Here is a 20,495-nt window from a genome sequence, read left to right as displayed (position 1 = left end):
AAAAGAAGATGAGATGCCACACAGTGGTAAACATGGCCTTGTTCCAACTTTTTTGAGATGTGTTGATGCCATGAAATTTAAAATCAACTTATTTTTCCCTTAAAATGATACATTTTCTGTTTAAACATTTGATATGTCATCTATGTTGTATTCTGAATAAAATATTGAAATGAGCAAAATGAGCAACTAAATGAGCATCAGTGATTTTCATGTGAGTTCTCCTGAAGGAGGAAAAATAAGTTTGTGACATCTTAGGACAGCCAAAATCACAACCACCCTAAAATCAGATTATTTTTTACAAAGAATTGCAGATTACATCATGACAACTTTATTTCAGTATTTACGATTACTTTAAGTAAATAAACTGTTTTTTTTTTTGTTTGTTTGTTTTGCATGGCAGTAATCTTTATGGAGAAAAATGGACAGCACTTCTAAAATGAGTTTCAATGACAGCAGAGAGGAGGGTGATGTTGTTGGCTTCCAGAACCAGAGATCAGGATCTCCAGAGCCCAGCTGTGTGCCTATGAAGAGTGATGAATCCATGACAGCCCCCCTTAAGTTCAGTGATGGAGCAGTAGCCCCTGATCCTCTGTGAGTACAAACATTGCAATTCAGTTACGGTTCGCAGGTTTGCACCCGAGTTCAGAAGACAGTCTTCACATCAGCCAAACGTACTAATGTGAAAGCACCCTAAGAGTCATTTGAAGAAAAAAGATTCTACCTGATCTGGGATAGTTTCTGCATAAAATTATTTTGGGCCTATATTTAAGCAGTTTATCTTACCTGGTTTTGAGAATAACTCACAGGGCTTTCTTTTTTTTTTTCTTCTTTTTTTTTTTTTTTTGCTCATGCTCATATTCATTCTTTGTGTTGTTCTTGTTTCTGCTGTGTGAATAGAGATAATCAGATTGGAGACCTGCAGCCTGATTCTCACCAACCAGTATATGATGAACAACAGAGAGTCAAAGACCACCACAAAACCAGCATGAAAAATAAGTATGAGAGCTTATTAAATGGCCTCCAACTACAAGAGAATCAAACCTTCCTGAAAAGGTTCTATACACAACCTTACATCACAGAGGATGAGAGTGAAGCAGTGAATGAAGAAAATGAGGTTTTACACATGGAGAGAACAGCCAGAACACAACACTCACAAGACAATGCAATCTACGGCAATGACATCTTCAAAACTTCACTTGAGCCAGGATGTGAGGAGAAAGACAAAATCAAGGCTGTTCTTACTAAAGGCATTGCTGGAATTGGAAAAACCGTCTCTGTTGCGAAGTTCGTTCTGGACTGGGCCGAGGGAAAAGCCAATCATGATGTAAAAGCCAATCATGATGTAGATTTCATGTTTGTTCTTCCATTTCGAGAGCTGAACTTGATAAGAGATCATTAGTACAGTCTTGACAAACTTCTGTTGGACTTTCATCCTGAACTTAAAGATCTGGACTCAAAGATTTATGAGGAGTGTAAAGTTGTGTTCATCTTTGATGGTTTGGATGAAAGCAGAATTACACTAATGTTTTCAGACAGTGCGAAAGTTTCTGATGTGACCGAATCTTCATCAGTGGGTGTGTTGATATCAAACCTCATTAAAAATACCAAGGGCTCATTCAAAGCAGGGAGAGTCTGCTTTTAGCTGTTATGCCAGCCGCAGCTGGAACCAGCTTCCAGAAGAGATCAGATGTGCTCCAACAGTAGCCACATTCAAATCCAGACTCAAAACACATCTTTTTACCTATGCATTTGCTGATTGAGCACTGTGCTATGTCCAAACTGTTTGCACTTTATTTTATACGTATTATCTTTTTATTCTTTAAATTCTTTTAATACATTTTAAATACTGTTATTTCTATTCCTTATGTTCTATTTTTATTCTTTTTCTTTATGTAAAGCACTTTGAATTACCATTGTGTATGAAATGTGCTATACAAATAAAATTGCCTTGCCTTGCCTTGCCTAAAGTAGGAACTGCTTCATCTTTTAGTAGGAGCCTTTGAGCAAATCCAGTATTGAACTCGTGAAGATTCTTAAAGCTGTCTTCCGTGAAATGTGCAGCACAGATGGCTAAATTTGCATTGTAATCAGCAGGAACAGAATTAAACACAAATTGTAACCATTGCTGCCGAAGTCCAGCGTCCCGAGGAAGGCCAAACACAGAAGTCTTGCACTTGGGGTGAAAATAACATTGTTTCGATGGCATGTCTGCAACACTCTAGCCTACTGCAACAGCACTCTCTCTTCCGTAATGACTGCGACGTGGTCTCGCCCACTTTGTTGCGTGTTCCTGGGGGCGTGTTTATGTTAATAGCAAGGGTTTATGATGTCACCAACCCTGGAAGTAGCTCGTTGTAGTCCAAACCACCCGTTTTTGTAGGCATTTAACATTAAACATAACTTTAAAAGACAATATCTCCGTGTGCATTGAACTTTCAGCACTGAAACTTTGCAGATACTGTTTATGCTCAAGCAGCAACATTACACACTAACTAAAGTTAAAAAAGTGAAATCGCATGCAACCCCCCTTTAACCAAACTAACATTACTAACCAATCAGAAGTAGAATGTGGTGGGTCTTGGAAAAGATCCAGCGACTGCTGAGATGTCACGTTGGAGTCGGCAGGATGGAAGGCAAGTTTATGAAGCCAGGGGAAGAGGTCCTAATTGATAAAGGACTAAAATATAAATGGCGCTGGGCATGGGTTGAAGAAGTAGGGAGAGACGGCAAGTCTTTTGGTAGCTGGTGCAAAAAGTTAAAAGAACCAGGTGCTTGCTTTTGCGTGCTATGCTCGAGAAAGCTAATTTATGGGTCTAGCGGTAAAAAAGTGTTATCACGCCACGAATCAGACCCCGGTCATAGAGCAGCTGTCCGCACTCTCCAACACACAACAAAATTACCAGGAGCAACAACCACAGCTGACGTACCGGCGTCAATGACTGACCGTGTTTGTGATTCGAAGATACGCGTGTGTACATTCATTGCAGAACACGACTTATCTTTCACGATATCGCAACAACTGGTAAATCTGTGTAAAAAAATTGCGGAAGACAAAAACGCGTTAACAAAACTGTCTGTTTCAAATCAACATGCCAGTTATATTAATATACATGGCATAGCACCAGCGTTTAAAAGACGTCTGTCTGAGAAGCTCAAAAACTGCATGTTTTCACTGAATATTGATGAAGCCTCTAGCCAGAGAATGGACAAAATTCTCAATGTCCTTGTTCGTTTTTTTGATGAAGATACGACCAGAGTAACTACCCAACATCTGGCAAGCAGGAAAGTTAATATTGCAAATGCATCAGCGCTTATGGTGGAACTAAAAGATGTCCTGCAGTCGTATGGTCTTGAGTGGAAACAAGTCACCAGTATTCTACTGGACAATTGTGCAGTCATAAGGGGAAAGAAGACCGCGCACGTCTCTCACAAGGAATGTCACAGCAGTGATTGACAAGCCAGAGGGTTGATTGACTGATGTTTTTAAGGCCCTACCTCGTGCACAGATGATGTATATTAATATTATTCCTTTCAGTGCACCTAATAAATAGTCTTTTATCAGTTAGTAAAGACAGTTTCAAGTAATATTGCAAAAATGTATAAAACAAAACATCCTCTTTAGCACCTTTAATATAAATGTAGTAAGAGTTATTAACAGTGGTTATGGTCCATCTCTGAATGATGACATGCATTATTGTTTTAGACAAGTTACAAATGGAACAGTTCAGTCTCTTCTACAACAACAACAACAACAACAATAACCAACTTTAACCATTGTGTTTTTTTTTGTCATTTTGCCTATGTTAATGCAATCTACATACATTTTGGCACAGGTGTTTATTTTTATTTGAATTTTACTATTTCACCCCCATTTCCTTTAATAAATCTATTTTGCATTAGGTACACAAAATAGTTCCACTCAGGGCCTTAAGGACAAAAATGTCCCCATTAAAACTGCATTTTTTTAAATGCCAGGGCCATTTAACTATAAATCTTTGTTCAATTGTCATTAATTACTTACCATCATGTTGTTCCTGCATCAGAGAGGCCTGCGTTAACAGAAAGATAATTTCCTTTTTCAATGTCCTTTCAACTACTAAAACATATTTAAAACAGTTCATGTGAGTACAGTGGTTCAACCTTAATGATATAAAGCGACAAGAATATTTTTGTGCGCCAAAAAATGACTTTATTCAACAATATTTAGTCATGGACGATTTCAAAACACTGCTTCATCAAGCTCCGAAGCTTTACGAATCTTATGTTTCGAATCAGTGGTTCGGATAGCCAAATCCACGTGATTTTAGTAAACGAGGCTTCGTTACGTCATAAATGTTTCACTTTGGCAGTTTGATATGCACTCTGAAGTACTGATTCGAAACAAAAGATTCGTAATGCATCGAAGCTTCATGAAGCAGTGTTTTGAAATCGCCCATCACTAGATAGTGTTGAATAATTAAATATTTAGTTTTTTGGTGCACAAAAAGTATTCTCGCCGCTTCATAACATTAAGTTTGAACCACTGTAGTCACATGACCTGTTTTAAATGTGTTTTAAGTGCCTTTCTGGGCTTTGAAAAAGGTAATGATCTTGCTGGCAATGCAGGTCTCACTGAGCCTTCGAATTTTATCAAAAAATAAATTAATTAATTTGTGTTCTGAAGATGAACGAAAGTCTTACAGGTGTGGAACAGGTGTGGAGTTTTCATTTTTGGGTGTACTGACCCTTTAATAGGCTTTCATTCTGTTTGGCAAGGCTTCAAAATTAACATTTTTACAATGGTGCAATTTCTCTAGTTTAGCCTATAAAGCAAATCCTTGTTTTATTCCTGCTTTCAGGAATTATAGAGCCAGTTGGATAAATTATGCAGCTATAATTTTGTAGGTGTGTTGGTATGGATGTCAGAGTGTGGTTTGTATGTGTGTAATATAAAAGTGTGTGTGTGTGTGTGTGTGCGCGCGTGCGAGTGAGCGAGGGACAGTTCTTGTAAGACCCACAGAGTGAGGACATTAACAAGTTTTAGACCAGCAGACTGAGGACATTTTTTCAAAGTGAGGACATTTGGGCCTGTCCTCACTGTGCTAAAGAAAAAAAAAGCATGAGGAGGGTTCCTGAAGTTGCCCTGGTGCTTTCCAGGGAAAGTCCTCAAAATGATAGAAAAATGAGTGTTGTTCCCCTGAATCTATCTATCTGTCTAAGCTTTTTTAAACTTTCTGATCGGCTTTCTCAAGCCAACTTAAAGTTTGTCTCAACAAACTTTTTTTATCTAGTTAATAAATGAAACCTGTACTTCTTATTGGCTGTGTCAATTTACCCTTTTTTGCCTAAATGTAGTTTCTTTCACGTAATTAAATGGTAAATTGTCATATATATATATATATATATATATATATATATATATATATATATATATATATATATATATATGTATAATTGAGTGCCTAAATCAGGTTGAAAGGTGCTGTGTATATAAGCGCCTTTCAACCTGATTTAGGCACTCAAGGCGCTTTACATCAAGGAAGCAGTCACTCATTCACACTCTCATTCATACACCAGTGTACGCAGACACTGGAGGCGAAGTGGGTGAAGTGTCTTGCCCAAGGACACAATGATAGTATGCAGGGCCGTGCAGAGACGTTTGGAGGGGCAGGTGCTCAAAGTATAAAAGGGGCACATGGAACAAGTCTTGAAATAGGGCTTGCTCAAAATATCAATACAGCAATATATTGTGACGCATGCCTTGCTGATACGTGTATTGATACGGATGATTCTGTATTGATATGGCAGTAAATGCTGTGATGCAGTTTTTACAAAAAACAAAAACAGAACAGAAAAGACTATTTTAAGTTTAAAAGTTACAAAATATTTTCTGTCCACCTATTAATAACTATGGGTTAGTTTAGGGTTAGGGTTAGGTTTAGGTTAGGGTTAGGTTCACCTCATAGTTCACCCACTAACAAATGTATTAGGAAACACATCATAGCATAGCATTTCTGACTTATCAAGTCAGTGTCTGCCAGCTTTATGAGTGTCTTAGATCATGGAGATATTGTTTACATGAATGCCTCTGTCAGCTCTTTGGGCATGCTAGATGCAGTGTATCATGGAGTGCTAAGGTTTATCACAGACGTTAAATACTCAATTCACCACTGTGCCCTGTACTCGCTGGTGAAATGACCCTCATTATACATGCGCAGACTCTTGCACTGGTATCTGTTTATTTACAAATCTACTCTCCACCTAGTGCCATTGTACTTGTCATGTCACTTTACATGCAGAATTTGCCATCGCAGACTCCGCTCCCTAGCCTATAAATCTAGACGCACCCTAGCGGCAGTAAATCTAATTTGCCGCGAGTGTCATTTAGCAACTCTTGGTAGACCTGCGAGCTGGAAAAAAACAAACTCTGGTCAGGCCAATCACATCGTGTATGGAGTTGGTGGGCGGGCTTAGCATATGGCAGAGTGACGGCAGAGTTGTGACGGTTCCTGCTGCTTGAAAACAAAGGAGATGGCTGCTGCTGCCGGCGAACAGCGGTCTTTCGAATCTGCTTTGGCCACGATGTGGAGTTAAGCTTTTCATTGAGAAAAGAACAAAGAACGGCACTTAAGTCATTCTTAAAAAAGGAAGATGTGTTCGTAGTTTTGCCGGCCAGATGGCAAAAGTTGAATCTATCAACTAGCTCCGCTGTTGGGAAAACGCTCTGGTTGGTTGAAGCGCTGTCCTATTGCGTGCAGAGGGAATTTGAAAGACAGCCGTTTATCCCGCCCCTCGGATTGAGTCCTGCCAACAGTGAGTTCCCAGACTCAACATCTTGATCAGGCTATCCGCTCCCAAGATTTTCTGTCCTTCAGTGTCCCTGCAGTGCACACAGAGCTGGGGATAAAGGCTGTCTCCTTCTCAGGTCCCTCTAGCTGGAACAAACTTCAGCAGAATCTGAAGCTGTCCAGCCTGGTCACACTTGGAGAATGTAGAGTTTTATTAAAACGTCTGTAGGAAATTGCTGTTGTTTTAATTAGAAATTTTAAGCCATGTCATGACGTATCTGTGAAACTTTTGTATTTTTATTTAACTTTTAATAATAATATGTTTGAAACAGGTCTCTCTTGAAAGTGAGACATGACTCTCAAGGGACTAACTTGTATAAATAAAGGATAAATCAAATTAAATTAAAGCAGATAAAATCAATCCATAAAACATCAACATAAAAATGTATTACTGTAAAAAGCAAGAGTGCAGATAAAATACTTTCAATGTCATATGCACGAGTGAAAAGAACTGTTTTTAGCCTGGATTTGAACATTGTCAGAGTTGATGCCTGTCTCACATCCTCATGAAGAATGTTCCAGATTTTAGTTTTAGCCTCAGCGTGTTTACTCCTGATTCTGGGGACCACCAGGAAACCCCTCCCTGAAGTTCTTGGGGCCTGCACTGTTTCACATGGCTCTAACATCTCAGAGATGTACTGTGGTGCTAAACCATGAAAAGACTTGTACACAAGCTATACACAAGTTTTAAATGTTATTCTCTGAGCGACAGGAAGCCGGAGAAGAGACTGGAGCACTTGACTAATAGAGTTGTATTTCCTTTGCCTGTGTTGGTGTTCATGTGCATATTATTTGTCAGAGCTGTCTCAGTGCTGTGGTAGGGCCTAAATCCTGACCGGAAAGTATCAAACACATTGTAAGACAGGAGAAAGTAAGTGAGCAGTTGATAACATTTTTGCTAATAATAAGCATTTATATTTACTTATTTGTATTAGCAGAATTATCTATCATTAATGATAAACGAAATCATAAAGCATCTGCATCATTTATTGCAGATACAGATATTCTAAGGGCTGGGCGATATCTAAAAAATTATATCTCAATGTTGTCATTTTTTACGATATTCAATATATATCTCGATATGTTTGCAATTGCTGTTAAATAATAATAAAAAACATGATTTTACTCCCTTTAAGAATTATGCATGATCACAAAGAGTTTATGCAACTGTAATAAGGATTAGCATGTGAAAAAAGAAAGTCTATATTTCTTAAGTTAAAACGGGAGCTTTCATTTTGGTGAAGGTCTAGTTTTTAGAAAACTACAGTGTTGCTAGAGCAACAAGTCCATACATATATTAATGAACAAGAGCAGTTTTACTCAAAAACAGCAGTTGATGATTGCACTTTTACTAAACTTGACTGAAAGTGATTTGTACTTAGTTTTAAACATTTTGGACATTCATTTAGGTCAAATCTTCATGCACGCAGGTAATATGTTGAAATGATGTTGCAGGTAAAGGCCCCGGAGAAGGATATACCTGATTCTACAGTGAGCTCACCTCATCAAGAAGATGTCAAGTTATTATAGTGATGGTGAGGAGTACAAGCTTCCTCCAGGTAGTCCAGACTCCTCTTCATCCTGCAGCATAGTCTAAATGTGCTCCAGTCTGTCATGTCAGTAAAAAAAAAACCAAAACCAAAACCAACACAGTCTAACAGTCAACCATCAAAAACATATACAAAAAAGGATTCTCGCAAGAACAACACAGAGACTGTTGAACTGAGAGTTAAAACTTGCCAAAAAAATAATAATTGTAAAAGAGTGTGGGACAAAGCACATTACTGTGTTTACTGCGAAAAAATGAATTAAAAAAATGGCCCGCCATTTACAGTTGAAGCACATAGATGAAACTGATGTTGCCCACGCTTTTAGCTTTCCACTTGGCTCCAAAGAGAGAAAGAAACGTCTTGAGTCTTTAAGAAATTAGGGTGACTGACGATATAATCAGCAAGTCCTAAAGGAGGGCAAAGGGGAGATTGTTACATGGAAACAGCCCTCTAAAAATTCATCTGTTAGTGACTATTTGCCCTGCCAGCACTGCTTTGCTATGTTTAAAAAAGTAGACCTATGGAGACATGACAAAACTTGTAGGGATAAAAACGAAAACTCAGACGTAGGAACAAAAAGAAAGCACATCCAAACTGTTTCTTCCAGACTTCTTCCAATGCAGACATCAGCAGACGGAATCCAAAATGTAATCCATAACATGTTACAAGACAATATCACTGCCCACGTTCGAGGGGATGAGATGATATGTAAATATGGACATTCACTGTTTGCTCAAAAAGGACGTGAACAATCTCAACATCGCTATATTGCACAGAAATTGAGGGAACTGGGTCGCTTTGTCTTGGCAGCTAAGACAATTAACCCAAAAATTGGAGGACTCAAAGACTTAGTTGATCCAACCAAATTTAACCTGGCAACAGAAGCAGCTAGAGAAGTGTCACACTTCAACTCAGACAAGACAGAGTATGGAAAACCTTCAACCGCAGTGAAAATAGGCTATAGAAGAGAAAGCAAAGGCTGATCTTAAACAGACTGTAACAGTGGCTGCATACAAAAGACTTAGTGAAAGTCTTCTGGCTCAAGTCATAGTGTTCAACAAGAAACGTGAGGGAGAAGCATCAAGGATAACACTAAAGATGTTCCTGAAAGCTGACTCTGGCCAAGTCAACAAGGATATTTATGAGACGCTGTCTCCTGTGGAGAAAATGTTCAGTCACAGGCTTACCAGGATGGTAACAAGAGGAAAAAGAGGTTGGAAGGTACCTGTTCTGTTTCTTGACCGCACTAAAGCTTCCATCGATTTCATGATTGAGCTCAGGGACAAAGTTGGGGTTCTTAAGGACAATCCATTTTTGTTTGCAAACATTGGCACCACAACAAATATTCGTGGCTGTGACTGATTGAGAAAATTTTCAAATGAATGTAAAGTGGATAATCCACAACTGCTCAGATCCACCAACTTGCGAAAGCATGTAGCAACATTGTGCCAACTGCTGGACCTCTCCAACCAAGAGCTTGAGCAGGTAGCCAAGTTTATGGGGCATGACATCAGAGTGCACTGTAACTACTACAGGCAGACTGATAAAACCTTCAAAGTAGCTAAAGTTGGAAAGCTTCTATTTGCAATGGAAGGTGGAGCCGAAGCACTTAAAGGAAACAATCTTCAGACCCTGGATTCAGCAGTCTATGGTCTGCACTTTAAAAAAAAAGTCTCTATAAGCATCATATGACTTCTAACTACTACTTTTTCTTTTTTTCTTTTTTTTTTTACAGCCCAAACAGAGATTCAATCAAGGAGCGAAGAGGAGCGCCACACACAGTTATGTCAAAATGGCTGTTTGATGAGTATTCATGTAAACAGAGTCAGTTATTCTTTCAGTATTCGATATCAGAAACCGAATGCATGTCAATAGGATCTGTGCATTAGGTCTTAAAGGGACAGTAATACAGAAAACCTGCCACTGTCTGTCAAACAACAACAGAAAAAGAGAAAAATCACTCAGTGCTCTTGGCTCAATAACCTTTGTAGCTTTACTAACTTTAATTCATGTGAAGACTTCTGTTTTTAGTTCTTATTTTTAATAACAAAGATAAAATAACACAAATAATCATCCACCCTTTGTTTATCTGGATGTTCTTGATGTTCAGTTGATATAACTATATATTACCAAGTCAAGCAAAGAGTTTTTGGATTTAAATATTTGCATTACATGTTAAAATGATATTGTCAGATTTGTGACATTAATGTTTGCTAAAAAACGGCTGGTCACTTTCAGAAGTTGTAGCGATGCCTTCTTTTCCCAGAAAGAATGTCAAACACATAAATGGTATCATTCTCAGTATTTAAATAGTTAAAAAAAAATGTAATTTAAATAGATTTTACACACTAATAGCAATATCGTATCGCATATCAAATATTGCATTATTTAACAAGGTATTGGCTGAAAATTAATTTTCACACATACAAACATGACATGAAAACATGAACATATGATTAGAAAAAAATAACTGCTAGATTGTGATTGTGTTTTTGAAAAAGAAACATCTCAAAACAAAATGACCATCTCAAATAACCCAGTTAATAATATCGGGCATTGCATTTGAGCTGAAACTGTGAATACACCAACCTGCAGAGCTTTGCTAGCGGGTTAATAAACTCAACCAAACACACCCTATATTAGATTAATCAGATATGTACTATTACATCTTACATCTGCCAAAAAGGATGCGAATGCGCACATGAACTTGACCTTGCTAGTTTTACAGGCTATGGTTTGAAAGGGAAACTCATTTTGAATGCGCTCTTCCCTTAACTACAACACTGATACGCGGACAACTAAAGCACAGATAATTCACAACACTATTACAATCATGCTTTCATTATAATGCTATGTACATGACAGATTGGTGCTAATTTAATTAATGATCAAAGTGATTATAGGCATCACTGCGTGTTTTTTGAAGCCGTAACGAAAAACAACATTAAATAAAACATATAGATCTACTGTTAAAAAACACAGGAACAATAAACACTGCTGCATTACTAATAGGCATTATCAATGATTTTGAAAAATAAATATCCTATCAAAATGAATATGACTGTCTCAGAAAGTCGGACATTTGAGCTGAAACTGAGTGAATGAACACCAGTTGGTAACAGCAGCGCTTTGCCAGCGGATTAATAAACTCAAACAAACGCATCCTATATGACATAAATCAGATATAGACAACATAAAAGTAATCTTACTACTTGCATTCTGCAGAAGAGGACACGAATGCGCACATGAACTTCACCGCGCTAGCCTGATGTAACTCTCATTGTGGATTCCTTTAACCGCTGATACACGCGAACTGAAGCACAGAGAATTTACAGCATTCTATTACAATCGTGTTCTTAATATTATGACAGACTGGCGCTGCACATTGTGCACTTAACTGTACTTCATGATGATCACAGTATTCCAGGCATCACTGCAGTGCGCGCTTCAGTCTCACTTTATTTCGCCAGTTTGGAGGCGTGCTGTCTAACGCTAACCAATATAAAGAGGCATATAAGGAGATTAAACAAAAACTGGAAAAAATTGATTTTTATCGTTTTATGATGGTTGTGTACAGGCACTGCCAACATACATTTCAGTACAATCAACTTGTAAAAGTGCATGTACCATTATATGACCCATTTAATGAAGTTTATTATGTATCTTTGTCTTCAGAGTTTGATGAACCACACAAAAAGAGACCCATGAGCAAAGGCACTGATGGTAAGATCTTGAAACTAGGGCTGTTGTTGTCTATTTTTTTTTCTTTACCTTTGCTTAGTTCTGGCTCCAAGGGATTGAAACAGCTAAACATTTCCCTCTTTGTTTCTTAACCCCCACCTGAACCGAGCACATTTTCACCAGTCTGGCTTTACCCAAGTCTAAAAGCAACAAAAAAGAGGATGAAAACAATGTAGAGTTAAAAACATGCCATAAAAGCAAAAATAACACTATAAAAAAGCAACAAAAACCACAACTAAAGAGTGATGAAAAAGCCACAAAAGAGCGACAAAAATGATATGACTTATAAACTATGAAACACACAAAAAATCCTCAAAAATGTGACAAAAACGTGGCAACAAAAATGTTGCGGTTAGTTTTGCAGGTCTTAGCTTTCAAATGAGGCGTTAACCCTGTCCCATATAGGCTGTAAGCTCCAGTCGAGAAGCTTTTAGATTTGGGTAATTTAAGACTGCAAAATATGCCTATTTTCTTATTAATTAGAGATGATGGTTAGGGCTTTGGATGCGTCAGCTGTAACAGCACAGTTTACGCACAATTTAACACATTTTGGTTAGTAAACTAAAAATACATATTCATATAAACCTTAGTATTTTATATATGGAACATGTATAATCAATGAAAGAACACCTCATGACAGATTTCTTTGATACTTGTTATCATCAAAGTTAGCCTGATTTCAGTAACAAATAATTTAGAACCTGGACATCATAATGTTTCTAACAGGGGTGTATACAAATAAGTTTAGTCCAATATTTGACATTGAGAGACTTAAATGAAAGAGATTTGTACAAATATGACGTTTAACTTCAATTAAACACCCCTTTTTCAGATGCACAAAAACACACCAAGAGACCATGGAGTGGGGAGGAAAAGAGTGCAGTGGAGAGAAGGATGGGTAAATTCATAGCATTGAGACGAGTGCCTGGGAAAGAACCCTGCATGTTATGCATCTCTCACGAGTCTACAGTACTGAAGAACCGTACCTGGAAAGATGTGAAATATTATGTTTACAATGAGATAATTAAAGTGAAGAGATGGCTGTTTAAAAATGTTTAGGGATGCTCATAAAGTTCATCGAGGCTTCAGAAAGGAGCAGAAGTTCAATTTGCACTTTGAGTTACTGTTGTCTTGGTTAAAGGGATAGTTCACCCAAAAATGAAACTCTGGTGTTTATCTGCTGCCCCTCAGGGCATCCCAGATGTAGGTGACTTTATTTCTTCAGTCGAACACAAATTAAGATGTTTAACTCCAACCGTTGCTCTGTTCCAGTCGGATAATGATGTGAACGGGTAACAATTCTTTGAGAGCAAAAACAGACACGAATCCATATTGAACCCTGTGGCTTGTGGCGACACACTGATATCTTAAGACACGAAACGAACAGTTTCTGTGAGAAACCCAACAGTATTTGTTGTACATATAAGCATATGTATATCTATGCTCGCGCTGGTATTTTGACCTCACTTGGCGGAAGTAGTTGTTTGAAGAACCAAATTAGCCAGAGATCAGTTATCACGATTAAAAGATCAGTCAAATCATCTCAGATGTATTAAGCGAGGTACGAAGAACAGACCCCTGACCTTCTAAAAAATACAAATGAACAGTATTGATAAGAACTTTTTCATAAATTTACATTAAAATCATGAAACAATTATTCTAAGATAAATACTCATTCAAACATTTGTAACTCACACTCAGCTCCATATAATTCTATGTACTTGTCATGTAGGCAATCTGGGGGACCCCTGCTGTACCTCTGAGGCCCCCCAGAAGGCCCTGGACTGCACTTTGTGAACCACTGTTCTACACATTCTATTTGTAGGTCATAGTGTGATGGGTCCTCAGTATGAAGATTAAAAACTTTTTCTTAAATATTGCTTCTATATATATTTTAATGGAGTGTATAGCTCTGCAGCTCCAACTAGTGTCTAGAAAGTGTATTTTTTTTCTTCTTAAAACACTGGGAAAGGCATGTCCTCAGTTTGGAGGTTTTTAACTGAGACCTAACTTTGTGGGGTTTGCGGGAATGTGTGTGTGTGTGTGTGTGTGTGTGTGTGTGTGTGTGTGTGTGTGTGTGTGTGTGTGTGTGTGTGTGTGTGTGTGTGTGTGTGTGTGTGAGCGAGGGACAGTGAGTGTGTGTGTGCGAGCTATGTTTGCGAGTGAATGTGTGCATGATGGCACGGCACGCGACGGCACGTTAACGTAGCCTACAGTCTGACATGTTTCTTGTCCACACACGACAAGATTTTAGTAGTCAAAATCGTGTAATATGACACCGTGACTATCTTAACAGACACAAAAATCTTGTAATCTGAACCAGGCATTTATTCATCGTGTCAGGCTGTGTGTTGCGATGTGTTCATTGCGCGAGTTCATATCGCGATGACAATTAAAATTCGATGTATCGTTCAACTCTAATTGTGACTGAAAAAACTCTTTACAAGTTATGCCATGTATATTATATTGTTAGTAGTTCTGTGAGTCTTGTAGAATGCGATTACTGCCTTTTCTCTCTCTTCAACATCAGAATGTAGGTCCATTGAGAAGCGAAGAGGTTTCTCCAGCTGGTGCTCCCTCAAGATAACTCTTCTGAACAGTGTTGCTGCACTTGAAGCATCCATGATTCACTTCCATTCTATGAAATATAAAATAAGTACACAAACAAAAAAAAAAACATTAAACAGTCAAATACATTTCAGTGTGATATTAAAAATGTACAGAGCCTGATTACTATGTATTTGAGTGTATTAATCAACGTGATTACAAGAAATTAACATCAAACAGAAGCTAAAGATGCAGGTCCTGTAAGAGGGACAGGACAGGTTAACATGACAATGACATTTAACAACTGACTTGTGGCAGCAAAAACAGAAAACTAAATATATCCTTGTGTTTGTGAGCTCTGTTAAAAGCTTATGCTCTTGACTGGCACCTGGGACAGTGGGATCAGCAAAAATAGTTGATGATTCAGCCATCCCATACGGTAAAAAAAAAATATTTTATCTGGCCAAAATATATTTTAAATATATGCTAAATATATGTTGTAACTGTGAAGCTCAATAAAATATATTTTTGAAATCAGAAATTTATTTGATTTCAATGTTCATTTACCAAAATATATTTCAGGGTCAAGAAAATATGTGGATGGAGAGCAAAAGTATCCATTATTTATTATAATGAAAAAGAATTACATTCTAAAATAGTTTATAGGCCTATATCTTATGTACAACATAAAAAATAGTTTACTACTACTACAAATAAAACAGCCAAAGCTAGGTTTAGCAAGAATAACTCAAGTTTATTTGTTTATTACATTACAGAATGATGTCAAGGCAGTAAGCACTGTATGATATGATGTTTTGAAAAGGAACCATGCACAAAATACAAAACTGCTTCTTTACATTAATTCATTTTAAGGGAAACAATATGAAACTTTAATGTTACACACAAAGTATTAAAATCATAAGTATAATTTTCAGTTTAAAATAAACAGCAAAAACAATGTGCAATATATAACACTGCTAATACCTTTGACTTTTTTCCATTAAATATTAAATTTATTACGTGTTTTTTAGATGATAATGAAGACATGTAAGTGTAATAAACATAAGCATAACAAAATAAATGGAAAAAGTTAAAATTTACATGTTTTTTCATAAATATACATCATTGCATAATATTTCGCACTTCTTTTGTATACTGTACACTTAGCTTTTTGCTATTAATTCATCGTCAAAGTTTAAATGATAAAAATACACTACACAAACTTTATAAAATACACTGTACACTGACACTAAAGATCAAATTGAATAATACAACTTAAACTCTCTTAGCTTCAAGGGTTAGTTCAACCAAAAATGAAAATAATGTCATTTATTACTCACCCTCACGTCACGTCAGAATACAAATTAAAATATTTTTGATGAAGTCTGGGAGGTTTCTGTCTCTCCATAGAGATCCAACGCAACTACCACTCAGTCCAGAAAGGTAAGAAAAAGATATCATTAAAGTACTCCATGATTCCAATGGCTTAAACTCAATTTTATGAAGCGACTTGAGAGCTTTGTTTGTGCAAAAAACAAAAAAACACAATCTAATCTACCACTTTATTTACAAAATAATATTATATACAAACAATGCCACACAAAACATATGCATCGTGATGCTCTCGGGAACACTTGTGCATGCGCGTTGAGTTGACGCACAAGTCTGAATACAATACGCGTGCGTCGAGAAGCTATTGTGAACGCACATTACAGATCAATATTTTTGTAAGTGGTAAATTGTTGTTGTTGTTGTTTTTTTTTGCACAAACAAAGCACTCACGTACACTTCATAAAATTGAGTTTAAAGGATTAGTTCACTTTCAAATGAAAATTACACCAATCACCCTCAAGCCATCCTAGGTGTATGTGACTTTATTCTTTAGGATGAACACAATCTGAGTTATATTAATAAATATCCTGACACATCCAAGCTTTATAATGGCTGTGAATGGGTGTGGAAGCACTTTCTTCAGCTCATATTCGTTGGTCATGCTCACTGACATTATAAAGCTCGGATGTGTCAGGATATTTATTAATATATCTCCGACTGAGTTCATCAGAAAGAATAAAGTCATATACACCTAGGATGGCTTGAGGGTGAGTAAAGCATGGGGACATTTTAATTTCAAAGTGAACTAATCCTTTAAAAGGTTAGTTCACCCTAAAATAAAAACAATGCCATTAATTAGTCACCATCATGTCGTTCTACACCCGTAAGACCTTCGTTCATCTTCAGAACACAAGTTAAGTTATTTTTGATACCGATGGCTCAGTGAGGCCTCTATTACCAGCAAGTTAATTTACACTTTCATACACCCATAAAAACAAAAAACATTTTTGAATCAATTCATGTCACTACAGTGGTTCAACCTTGATATTATAAATGGACAAGAATACTTTTTGTGTGTCAAAAAATAAAATAATGACTTTTCAACAATATTCACTGATGGCCGATTTTAAAACACTTCTTCGAATCTTTTGTTTTGAATCAGTGGTTCAGATCGCATGCCAAAATGCTGAAATCACGTGACTTTGGTGCTGAACACTGTCGATTTATAACATTAAGGTTGAACCACTGTACTCACATGAACTGTTTATATGGGTTTTTTTGTAGTTTTCTGGATATTGAAAGTGTAAATTAACTTTGCAATGCAGTGCAGCAATGCAGGCCTCAATGAGCCATTGAGATTTTAACCCTTTAACTGTCACCCCCACTTTTTTTTTTAGACAAGAAAATGCACTATCCAAACTTAAATGGTTGTAATTCAAGAATACTTTGGAGTATAGACAGAAAAAAGTTATAGAAGTTTAAGTTTATGAAAATGTAAAATGTAAAAATATAATATTTTATATTTTATATAAAATATATATTTTACAAAACAAGTTTTACTCTAAAGCTGCAAGGAAATCAAAGCCAAAAATCTGAACAAGTTGTGTTCCAAATTTCAGGTTAATATCTCAAAAAATGAGCTTTCAGTAAGATTTTGTTTGGGCGCAGTACCACACTTTTTCACTAGATGACAACCAAGCTCCATTACTGACCATATAAAGGCGCCTCCATTTTCATATATGGTTTGAGTGATCTGAACCATATATTTCCATTATTTTCATACAATTTATGAAGTAGACATCCTATTCACCTTATTCCGCCACGCCCATTTTTAATTCTCCGCTCTTCCGCATTTTGTCATCCGACTTCCGCTAAACTGACTCGGCACATCCGGAAGCTAGATCAGTAATTAAAAGATTGTTTATTGTGAGCTATAACTTTAGAGAAATGACAAATAACGTTAATGCAGTAAATGTTTCAAATTGGGAGCACGGAGAAAACTTTATACAACGATCAGATAGTCTCATATCGTCACTGTTAACAGCCGTAACTGGTAGACGATATGAAGAAGTGGCCAGAGTAAACCATGGGACTGTCAGGAGTGGATGGAGCAGCATGTAGAGGGTGTAGGTGAAGACGACTGGAATTATTTTAAATCAGTTTTATTAAAGATAACATTGTGATTTGTATTTTAGAAAATGTGTAATTTAATAAGTTGTGATAAAATCATTTGTAAGAGTGTTTGTTGTTATCAGGAAGCTAGACACCTTTTACTGACCTTCATGTAGAGATAATGTTTCACCATTTAATTTCCATATGCAATAAACCAAGATAGAAATTAATTTGCAAACTTGCCATGACTTATTCTATTTAAATCAGAATACTTCATCCCTTTAAATTGTAAGAGCTCACATTATATGGTTTTATTAAAAAGATACTGACAGCTAACATCTGGCCACATTGTAAAGATAAAAAGAAACCCCATCACATATGATCATATTGTAAAGGTTTATAGAAATAATTTTAAGATGGACAACATTTGGTCATATTGTAAAGGTTCATAAAAATATCTACATACACTATTTACACTGATTAGTTAAAGTAAAACCACAGCACAGACAAACATACCTAAAATCAACATTTATTCATCCTCTACAGAAATTATGTTGCTCAGAAGGGTAAAATGTTCAAATTCTCTAAATGATCAATTTTAGGGGTGAGGTTAATTTGAACTGTTGTAAGAAAGGATTTTGAAGATTTTCAGTCATATGACCCGTGTACATTAGCGATGCGCCTGGTGTTGGTGGTGTCTTCTTCAGATAGTTGCGTGCGTCTCTTGGTGAATGCTGGAATGACACGTTTCACCTTCCTTTGATATTCAACAGTGTTTTGATCTGCATTGACAACATTGTATGCGAACTGAACTTAGCTGGATGATGACATCACTGTTTACTCCAGTGCTGATATAGATGAATTATCATCCTGATATGACCACCCTATACCACCCTAATGATCACCCTGCAATAAATTAAGACGCAGCTCCATCAGAGTCATCAGGAGCAGATCCCAAGTGTGTAGCTGGAAACTGTTGGTGTATATATTGGTAAGGTGCTCGGCGACTGAATGAATGGTGGTTGTTTCTCAGCAGAGTTGTGTACAATGGCGTCAGCTCAACATATTTCATTTCATATCAGATGTAGGAGGCTTCAGATTGAGATGTGATTTTGAAGTGTAGTTGTGGTCAGAGACAGATGGATCCTCCCAGTGTGTTTCTGCATCACAGTTCAGGGTATGTGGATGCGATCATCTTCACAGTTGATCACTGACGCTCATTGATGCATCTGTGGAAATAATATAACCCTACACATTTTTTTTACATTAGTAATTATTGATCATGAGAATTAATATAAGATTGCACTCATACTTGAACAGAACAGTGTGAGAGAGAGATGCATTAAAAACGAGACAGTATACACACAATAACTAACTCTAGTGTTAATAGTTAGGTCAATATCAATATGAGAGATGTAGCTAGCTGGCCTGCTATCACCTGCAATCTCTATGAATTACAGGAAAAATGTAAGTAACTTAAGCTATTATTAAACTATAATGTACCACAATCCTATCTTAAATATGTACGTACTATCTTACATATGAAATATATAGGTGGCAATTGTAATAATGCAAGATTCGTTGTATTTTGTGTACTGCTCTTTACTGATCTTAACTGTATTCATAGAAGGGACTTCACAAATCTAATGTTAGGTTAACATGTACATGGCTAGCTAAGTTAGCTTACCTGAATCTGACAACCTGTTCAGCATCCGCCGTGACTTATTTACCGGAACATCGTTGCCGAGCCATTTCTCGGGGAAAGGGTGTTTGTCAGTCGGCCTCCCATCCATGAAATGGTACGAACACACATAAGGGGGCTTGGGTGGGCACTTCAAGTTTAGCGCCTTCAGCCACTGCCTCAGGTGCTCCCATAGACAGTAAAAGAAAGGGTGCTCCTCGTCTTAAGGTGGTGGGTGTAAATTGTAAAATGCACCACAACACTCGGACCACTTCACATTGTATTCGTAACATCGTTGATGCCGTTTCAACTGTTCTCTCTTCTTAATCTAATTGTTATGACAACCCCTAACTGAGCATATAATACTCATCTACCGTTACAGCTAAAGGATTACCGCTAGTGACTACTAGCTTAGGTCCCTCAACCGGAAGTAAGATGACAAAACGAATGTAATGGCGCCACCCTTGTTGTCGTGGAAAATAAGGTGAATATAGAAGTAGTATGTGAAGTTTGGCAGAATTTGATATGAATTCAGCCTCTAATAAACATAAAAATAACATGTATGTGGGTTATAGATCGCCGCCACAATCATAGATGTATTTTTTTCTTTTTCTATTAAAAACATTTTCAGAACTTTTTTTCTCAAAAAATTGAATGGATGTTATCTTTTGAACTCTTGGCATGAAAACAAACATGTTTCAACCA

The 20,495-nt window shown here is 37.0% G+C and overlaps 1 pseudogene; it reads right to left on the bottom strand.

Moving 5' to 3' along the window:
• Window positions 1-19,003: 19,003 nt before the first annotated feature.
• On the bottom strand, window positions 19,004-20,160 carry LOC137025257 (uncharacterized; annotated as a pseudogene).
• Between the last annotated feature and the right edge of the window lie 335 nt (window positions 20,161-20,495).

This window comes from Chanodichthys erythropterus, chromosome 8, assembly GCF_024489055.1.
Source record: "Chanodichthys erythropterus isolate Z2021 chromosome 8, ASM2448905v1, whole genome shotgun sequence".
NCBI classification, from domain to species: Eukaryota; Metazoa; Chordata; class Actinopteri; order Cypriniformes; family Xenocyprididae; genus Chanodichthys; species Chanodichthys erythropterus.
This window is presented reverse-complemented; position numbering and strand designations above follow the sequence as displayed.